The sequence below is a fragment of the Capra hircus genome, chromosome 5, assembly GCF_001704415.2.
Source record: "Capra hircus breed San Clemente chromosome 5, ASM170441v1, whole genome shotgun sequence".
Classification (NCBI taxonomy): domain Eukaryota; kingdom Metazoa; phylum Chordata; class Mammalia; order Artiodactyla; family Bovidae; genus Capra; species Capra hircus.
In genome coordinates, this window is record NC_030812.1 from 60,356,683 (window position 1) to 60,366,968 (window position 10,286).

The following is a 10,286-nucleotide window of genomic DNA, read 5'->3' on the forward strand; positions in this document are numbered from 1 at the left end:
TTTCTACGATGGGGTTGGCCTCCGCTTGGCAACTGCCACGAAGAGCTGAGGTATAGACAGGCGGGTGTGCTGCGACTGGGTTGCCTTCAGTTTCATGCCGGCTCTTTGAGGGAAAGTTGTATCCATTATTGGTGGCTCCTAGGAACGTTCTGCCTCCATGCTTACTTAATGGTCCCCGGACGTCCTTGCATTCTAGAACCTTGTTAAAAGGAGCCTTGGTGATTAAAGAGGCTGTGGAGGATACAGCCCTTGCTTAGCAGATGAGCCTGCGTGCATTTCCCGTTCCTTAAAAACTGATTAATTGATGCTGCGGGGAGCACACGGTCTGCTAATAAGATGATAATAACAAAAAGGTATCAGGAAAGGCATTTATGGCTTATAACTGCCGTCTGATTCCTTCCAAGAGAGATTGCGGCTTTGTAGTGTAGTTTTCTCTTTTAATAGTGATATGCTAATGCTTTTTATTCTAAATCGGCCAACACTGAGTATCTCCAGGAAAAATGGGTTCCATAAGAAGTGGCATCCTCCTGGAATTGAAAGGTAAAAATTAAACATTTTTTAAAGTGCAATTTTCAAACCGTTTCCGTGTACTTCTTACCAGTAACATTAGAAAACTGCTTTCTAAATGAGCGTTTAAAATTTAAACCCTTGGTCTAAACATAAAAGGTTAAAAGAAGAAACTATCTTAGGGAATTTTATTGTTAGTCATTTGCTAAAGATTGCCTAGGTTTTATTAACAAAAAACAATCAGACACTTTGTATGTTTACTTTCAGCCTTGAGAATAAGTAGATTTTTATATTTTAGAGAAAATGGTCATTTTGAGGGTCAATTAAAATAATCTTTATCTGTTTTATGTAGACTTTATTTCTAGAACTGGTTAGAGAAAACAGGATTTGGTAATATGGATGGTCTCTTACAGCTTAAAAATTCTTCAAAGTGTGTTAGTTTTCTGAAAATACACACAAGGATGCCTTTATTACTGTAATTGGACTAATTCAACTAATGTCTAGCTCTTTAGTTGAACAGCAGTTAAAAGTTCTATGTTCTGTTGTACAGGCAATAATTTTGGTGGAGGTAATTTAAGAAAAATTGAGCTTTGAAGATATTTTTACTTAACTGCTTCTTTAGCGCTTTAATAAGAGTGAGGTTTTGCAAAGCTTAATTGTGGCTTCTTAACTTGGGTTTCTTACTTAGGTCTTCTTGAAGGTAATGCATTGTATGAGTGGTTAATTTCACGAGGAATATTGAATTCCAGGTATCTGAAGGCACATATTCCCCAGGATGTGGTATGTATGTATGTGTGTATATGGACATATTTTAATATAAAATGTCTTATAAATTTCACATTGTGTTTTGCTTTACTGTTATTTCAAAAGATTTAAGTGAATGTCGAATAGCGCTCAATTTCCTGAAATGATTAAATTCAGTCTCTGAAGAATCTGGGGAACAGGCCTGTAATGACATTTTGATGACTTTCATTTTAAGGTGTAATAGAAATTGAGTAAAATATTTTAATAGCTATTGTCTAATATCTCATTCCAAATACAATGTTTTTATTGCTCATTCTAGCTTACAATTTTCTGGTGATAGTAACGTTGGCTGGTGATTGTTTCTTACATAGAGATCATTTTATCCTTATGTAGAAGTATTTTAGAAATGTCTTCATGAATTTATCTCAGCTGAAGCAATTGTACTAAACTCTTGAGACAAAATAGTATTTCCCGATTCCTCCCATTTTAATTTGGTACTTCCTTACAATATGTAGGTGTATCTTAAAGGTACATATTAAATATTACATATGATAGTTTGTGGTTTAAAGAGGAAAAAAGTCATTCATATAAGTCAGGGAAGGCTGAGAAAAGAGAAGGAATAAATATTGTTACTAGCCACTATCACAAAATTGATTTGATTTTGTTTCCAGATATCATGTATTTTTTAAAAATTTTAAATGTGCTAACAAATAAAAAATATGTGTAAAATACGCAGTTATTATATCTCTATCGAATTGGTAAGTGCAGATATATAAATTTATATTGATTGCACCTAATATTACCAGAAACATCTTTGCACCTCAATTCTTTCAGGAGATGTAGACACGAGTTAAGTTAAGCATATGGATTTTAAAGAAATCTTTTGAGAACTGGAGTTGTGACACATTAGATCAATTTTAGTGTTAAGTCAAAATGAAATCCTTAAATCAGTTTTTCTGTGTATGTTACACAAAGCCATTAGCTTTCAAATTGCATTGTTCTAAATGCTAATTAGAAAAAATTTATGTAATTTTACTTGATTGTAGTGAATAAAGTCAGAATATAATATTATTGCTGAATTAACATGCCGTAAGTACATTTTTTAAAATAAAGTTAAAATTATGCTCTAGTATCAGATTATTATCCTCTTCTAATGTGTTTATTGAATTTTCCCAAGTTTGGTTTCTTCTTGTAATTAATATTCCTTTCAACACACCAGTGTTGCAGGGTTATAGGTTCCTCTTAGTTGCTTTCTGCATCCTACAGTTTTGGCTTTTGTCTTTTTGGTGTAACATTATTCTGTCACCTAGAAAGTTGTATTGACTTTGAAGGTATTTGTCTGAACTATTTATCTGGGTTTGGGGTAAAAAAGAAAAAAAGAAAAAAAAGAAAACATCAAACTTGTTTTATTGGAAATTGTGTATAAAGTGCTGAAAGATTTGAGCTGGCCTTGGGATGTTGTTCAAGGGGTTGATTTTAGGATATAGGATTTTCCCAGTAGTGGCAAGTTACTTGTATAATTCAATAAAATCTTTCCTTCAGCTACGTGAGTTTATTTTCCACAAAATAGTTTGCCAGGTGACAAACCTCAAATTACACTGACCATCAGCAGGAACATTTATTATAGAGAAAGAACTGGGAAGGGAGGGGGCCTTTTAGACAGCTAATGGGTTTGCCCCAACTTACTATCCAAGCATGGTGACGAGGACACATGGTAAGGTTTTATCTACTGATTAATCACCTCCAAGATCCAACAGCAGATTTTAAATTGCGCAGCCAACAGTCAAATACTTCTGTTTAAATTATACCAGGATGATTAGAGAAAATAAAAGTTTTTCCAAAAACCTGAATTGTATACTCTAGCACTCACTAATAATTAACTGAAACATTTAAAATTTGTTCAGATTTTAAAATGTGAAAATTGTAATTTGCTTAATGGTGTTTATAATTTTTTAATAAAAAAAAAATGGCCTATATACACTCATAATGGCCCCAAGTCCTTCTAAAGGCTTTGGACTTTATGATCCTACACCATATAGTAAACAGAACCTTTTTCCATTTTTAATTATGTCTCTAAGCCATTATTTGTATTCTTAATGTTGTTTGGCATTATTTAATCACAATGATTCATAAATCCTTGAATTTCCTCCATTTTTCTGACAATTGAGTTTACAGTTCAAAAGTAAAGACTAAAATATACCATAAGGCTAGGAGTGTCCTTAGAGAAAGGAAGACAAGGTGGCTTACCGTGGTCAGGAACATATGGTGTAGAGTTAACCATCACAATCTCAAGGGTTTTAACATAATTTACTACAGACATCTTTAAAAGTATTGGATTTTTAGGAAATGTTTGAAGGCAAATTCAGTTTGCTAGAAGTTTGAAACATAGGTATCTAGTAAATTATAGCAATATCTTTCCAAAAGGATTTAGAAAATATTCATTCATTCATTCCACCAACACTGATTCAGGGCCTACCCTAAATCTTTGTAGCTCTTAATTTAATATTCTCCATTGATTCAATATTCATTATTTGCCTGATTTTGCAGATGATAGCAAGCTCACCAATTATTCATGCATCATCGATCAATCACATCACAATCCATATCATTTTGGAACTTGTGTTTCTCTTGCCTCTTCTTTACATGGCTTAAAGTAAATTCTAGGCATATATACCAGTTTAGAAGAATATATTGGCAAAACAGTCACAGTGAGTTTTAATAAGCTATCTTATTGATATTCAGGCCCACGACGCAGCAAACAAGTTGGTTTTATCACTTTTTTTGCTTTCTTCCAATGCCTCCGATTCTATTTTAAGGGACCTCTAATTCTAATTATTAGTGGCTAACTTTTTTATCCATTTGCCAGTCAATTTCCTAAGCTCTTTACCTTTGTTCTTTCAATTACATTATGAGCATGGTAGCATCATTGACCCTCCTTGCAGATGAGGAAAATGAGGCTTTAAGAAGTAACTGCCTGGGGGCCACCAAGCTAGTAAGCAGCCAAGATGACTTAAACCCTAGGTCTTTCAGGCTCTACTCATTCTTCTAGTCACTAAGCAAATATTACTGAGCATTTATGATGGCCTTGGCTGCTCAAGATGTTTAGAAAACAGAAGTGTCTATAACAGGCAAACCTCTGCCCTTAGAACAGAGGGCACTTTGTATCACAAAGCACTTTGATACTTTCATTATGTTACTTCCCTTTGCATCTACAGATTCCCCAGAACCAATAGAATAACATTTTAAAATTTCAAAACTTATTCAGAAATCTCACCATTTAACTTCAGTCTTTTTTTTTTTTTTTCCTTTTTCAATTGTGTCATTGTCTATTTCTAGCCAGTTTTCTACGCTGGAAGGTTGATCTGCTCATTGCCCCCACAAAGTTTGCCTTGCATTTTCTCTGATCATTACTGCACCTGAAGCACTTTCTGCTGCTTTTTCAGTGCCTCCCATCCTTCAATGTTTGGGTCAAAGCCCATGGTTGCTATGAAGCCTGTCTTAGAAATGAAATCCTAAAATTCTTTTATCTGTGCTGATCATTTGACATGTGGCATTTGTAATAAGTAAAGTGACTTGTGGCTGGGTAACATCTTACATATTTCCTGTATTCTAGTCACTTCACTGTTTATAGATATGCCCAATTGACATGTTGGCAAAGAATTCAGAGATTCCTCAGTAAAATCAGAAAGTAGAAAAGCTAAGAGTGGAAGTCTTGGAAGCAGGGGCCCCACTGCCCATTACAGGGCCTGGCATAGATCATGCAGCTAATATACATTTGAGGTGGGGATATAGGGAAGAGAGACCAAGGAGGGAGAGATGGACAACAGACAGAAAGTTCACAGGGAAAAACAAAATAATATTTCCAAATTTATAGCCCAGGGCATTCAAAGAACTTTAAATATTTAATAAGGGTTGGGGAGCCTGTTAAGGGTTATATAGCTATACACAACAAGCTTTACTTTCATGTATTTTTGCTTCTTCTGAGAATAAACTGTCACTTGTATCAATATATATCCATGAGATACATAATGAACTTTCTGATGTTTCTAAGGGAAAATACAATTGTGTTCTGTTCATACGTGTTTTCATCACTATTAAGGCTCACAATACAGAAGTTGCTGGCCCTGCCTTTTTTCCCCACCCCCTCCCCACCACAACATAGCCAGTCGCTTAACCAACATAAAGCTTTATTAGTTACTACTTCCTGTTGGATTTTTTTTTTTTTAGTAAAATTCAAATTCAGCATTCAAAATCCTCGCACAAATCTCTATATCAACGAGCAGCTCTTCTGGTTAATCTTATTTATGTTTTTACTCAATTGTATTAAAAAGCGTAGCCTTGAACTCTCAAGGAAAATAGCTATGTCTGTATTTTTACAGATTCTCAAACTCAACTGCTTAAGTTAGGAAGTATACTTCATAGGAAAATACAGGTGGATATTTCTTAAAGCAACTACTATATCTGACCTCTGCCATGGAGCTATTTTACTGACTAAGAGTCATGACTTGCGTGTCTGGATATGAATATAGGGCTTACTTCAAGAAGGTGTTATTATTACCTGATACATACATAACATGTATTAATTTTCTTGGGTGAAGCAAGTTGGAAAGGTTGCTCCCTGAACCAGTAAACATGCTAGCCGTTGTGCACCCTCTAATTTATATGGAGGTCCTCTGCTGAAGCAGCCCCATTCTTTGGGCATCCCTGCAAGCTAATTGAGATAAGTGAGGATGCAGCTTGGGCCATGAGGCTTTTAGCTTTATCCTGCTCTTAAGAAACAAGAAACATTACTGCAGTCAGTATTGTAATAGTAGCAGCTGAACTGTCAGTAAGAGTTCCAAATATGAAACTGTTCCAAACGCTTATCTGTTTATCTCATGCTGTGTTGCTCTTGGTAAAATGCAGAGGATGAGCTTGCCTCCCTTTTAACCCTAACTTTCTTTGGTCCTTTCATTTTGACACTAATTTCAGGCATGAACCTTGGCACTCAGCTACAGTGTGTAATTGTTGGTATCTCGCTGCCACCTGGGTGCACAATGGAGAACAATATTTAGTCCCTATGATTTGCCATAAGAACACACCACATGCAGTTGGAAAGGGAGATATTTAATCACCCAGTTTTCTCCATGCAATTTCAATCAGTTGAGTCCTTTGAAGATTTTTTTTCTCTAAGTTAACTGGTTGTTTTGTTACCACTCAGGTAAGACCTTTAGATCACTCTTGAATTTGGACTGTGTAAATTTGGGGATATTACGTATCAGTCTGAATGGACAAACAAAGAGAAGGTATTTTTAAATATGCTAAGTTAATAACTCATTTTGGTCAGAAGATTTGTTTAGAAAAGTTCCTTAAGTCCTCTGTTTCGTTGTTGGCTGTGGACTTAATATGTAAAAGGTTCTAAGTGACACACGAATAATACCGTTCCATTTTTAGGCATATTGTGTGATGATGCTGTTGATCTTTAGAGGAAATTCTATTTGGTGACATTTACAAAAATAGTTTCATGTTAGCAGCTTTTAATTTTAATTTTTTAAAAACAAAAAGAATGGTATAACTTGCAAGTGACAAGAAAGTCACCAAGAAGTATGTATAATTACATAATGGAAATGTGAAACATACCTTGTCACCCACCTGACGTGCTTATTTGCAGTCCAGGGAAATAGTTTTGACAAGTAGAAAAAATGGTATAAGAATGGAATTATCTGTGTAAACAGGAAGCGTGCCATCTTAAAGATTGAGATCTGTGTTTTTTTAATTTTTAGGGCTGGTGATTTCAAAGTGCTAGAAAGATTTGAGTCCTGAGTTTAGTCTTCATTGTACTTTAATCCTGCAAATTCAGTGCAATGCAATGCAATCCAATACATTTCAGTTCACCTCGTTGCTTATTGAATTTCTAATATTTATGAACATTTTAACCACCTCTAGACAGTTATCTCTTTAAATTTTTATTTAAATACATTAAATAAATACATTTATTAATATATGTATTAAATACATTAATACTTGTATTAAATAAATACATTAGGGAATATCAGTACATGTGGCGAAGAATTTGTGATTCTTTACTGCAAACAAAATATTTTTAAAGTTTTGGATTTCTACTGGTTTAGGGCATTTTATTTCCAATTCCAGGTTGAGTGAAGGTTGGTATAACATATGATCTTCCTAACTAAATCAGTCTCTCTTTTACTCAATAATCATAATTATGCCATAAATTTGGGAAGAATTCAAATCATTTATTTACTCAATTATTCAATTGGCTTTTTCCCCCTTAATTATCTTGTCTGACCAGTGTTGCTAAAGGCACTGTAGAGGATTTTATAAAAGGAGAAAATATGATCTTTCTCTCATCAACTATAGTATAATTGGAAAGAGAAAAAGAACTCTAAAGAACTAATTGGATAATATAATAAAATTACTCCTAGTTATCATGCTTCAGTACTGTGAAGGGAGAAGCTATTTTCTCACAGGTGGAAAACAGTTTTAACAATCAAATATAGCTTTTGGGTTCAGAAGATTGTTTCAGATTATTTGTTGTGAGAACAATAATGAGAGCATTTAGAATAAAGGCTAACTTCTTGAAAATAGATTTTATAATTTTTAATGATTTCATCAGCAAAAAACTTTCCTTCCATGAAGATTTTAAAATATCAAGTGTGTTGCATGGTTAGTCAATTAATTCAACTGTCCGAACCTTTTAAAAGCCTTACTTTACTCAATTATTTATAATAGAATATGTATGTGAGGATTGGTGGAATTTACCATTGCCTTATTTGCACTTCATCCTATTCTTCCAAAATTTGGACAGACATGTAAATTGAAGTTTGTTTCCTTTTTAAATACTTCAACTTCCTTGCTATCTTGAGAAGTCAAGCTAACATAATCTCTAAAATGGAAAACTTTTCAAAGCTGTCTTTCATAGCATCTCTGGTTGTTTAAAGCCCTGCCCATAGTTTTGCTCTCTTGACAGAAATATCACACCCATTCACCCACAATAAAATTAAAACACTACTCCAAATAAAACCTAACATTAAGCAAAGAGCTTGGGGATAGGTTCAATTTTAGTTCCTATCTGGAATACAAATTTTTAAGATTTTAAGAAAAACCAACAGTTTTGCTTGTATATTGATTCTCATCTTCCAAAGCCAAAGACTAGTCAGACAAAAATTTTTTAAACTTAACAAGCCTTGAAATGTTTATCCTTAGTTGCATTGAGAACTGTGTTGAAAAACCCAATAATAATTATTCTTTCATCTTGAGGAGTATATATTTTGTAGACATAGAAGAACCTTGACCGTTTCTGTTTTCTCAGGAAAGGAAAGAATTGGGGAGGAAAAAAACACACTCCAATCCCACCAGAATTTCCTATGGATAGGGTGTGGCAGCCACTAAGCAGGGGAAGACAGATGTCCTTTTTTTAAGGGTTTCTGGGAGGGCAGCAAAGAACTGTTTCTCTTGGGGATCCTAGTGTGTGGATGGACTTATAATAGATACTCATCATGCGAAAGATCAGACAGAAAGATACTTAATGAGACCCACTTGGAGACTAGAAAGGAGCATCCTCTCTAGCATGTAGCAATTCTCGATTCTCAGTGTCTTCAGGAAGCAAGGTTCACCATCTACCTGTCTAAACAGGTAACAAGAGCAGACACATGACACACCTCCCTGTGACTTATAAATTTCTTCACTGCCCGAATAAGGAACTCCTCTCACTGCTGTCTGCTCTGAGCTGTATTTCATCCTAATAGCTGTTTGCAGTAGAAACTTTTGAACTCCATGCAATGTAGTTATGGTTGAAAAATTCCTCAGTAGAATTTCTCTCATTTTCTCTCAGGACAATTTGGAACATGAAGATCAGAGAAGATTAGAGACTTAGAGACAGTCTATCTAGCCTAAAACTATACATTTGGGCTCACACCATTTGAAGAAAAATGAAACAAATGGAAAAAACAAAAAACTTGAGAAGGTCAAAGAATCCTACATCTGGGAATATGGAAAATGGTTAAATTTGTGAACCAGAAGAAATGAAAGAAAGTGTTTAGGAAAAAGAGATCAAGTTTGTGCTGAGTTAGAGATTCACTGTTCTCAGTCTCATTTTCACTTGCTGCATCATGATGTCTTACTGTCTTCTCCAAATGTAATTTTAACATCACACTTCTCAAAGTAAATGCGTTTGAGTGTGGACATTCTCACCTTATTCATTCTTTCAGGGGTTGACACGCCTCTTTGGTCTATCTCCCGCATGCTCACACTTAATTTAACTTCAGCGCAGCTTGCTCATCATCATACAATTCTTTCCCCCAATAAAGTAGCCGAAGTGTTTTGATGGATGATGCTTCTAAGGGCAAAGGCTGCATTTTATGTTTCATTTGGAAATATGTAAAGATGAAATTGAAATTAGAGTGTCCCATCCATGTCCAAGAGCACAGAGCCTTTTTCCTTGCACCTGTAGTGAATCCACATCTTTCCAGTAATCTATGAGTGTCAGAGTTTTCAGGTGTATGTTTATTTTTTAGGCTATATTGACCAGCCATGGTTTTGATCCTTTTTACGTTTTAGTTTAGTGCTCCATGATTTGAGGACCTTGAATTGTTTCTGAGAGTCTAATGTTCCAGTATTTTGGAAGAACGGTGTATTGGAATGCAGGCTTCCTAGAATAATTATCAGGATGGCACGCAGAGGATCTTCTCAGCTGATGTCTCCTCTTCTTGTTCACTTCAGGGCTCTAAGTTAGGCAGCAGCCTTTAAGGCAGGAAGGGTAGAGACTTTGGAAGCAAATCAAATTAGATCCAATCCCAGACCTACTGTAACCTTGGACCAATTGTTTAGCATCTTTGAAACACCATTTCTTCCTCTGTAAAATAAGGATTATAACACCCACTAGTGTTTCTTGGCCATTTCCCACATTCCAGATATCATACCCACATGCCTGTGAGGCAAGTACTATTATTATCCACAGTTTCCAAATTACCACACTGAGCTTGGAGAGGTAAAGAAAACCTACTTAAACATGCATGGTTGTTAAGTATTGGGGC

General features: G+C 35.0%; 1 long non-coding RNA gene across 1 annotated transcript; it reads left to right on the forward strand.

Annotated features, from left to right (window-relative positions):
- Positions 203-9,299, forward strand: LOC108636130. The gene is made up of 2 exons (XR_001918154.1): positions 203-540; positions 9,086-9,299. It is a non-coding gene; the product is annotated as an uncharacterized LOC108636130 (long non-coding RNA).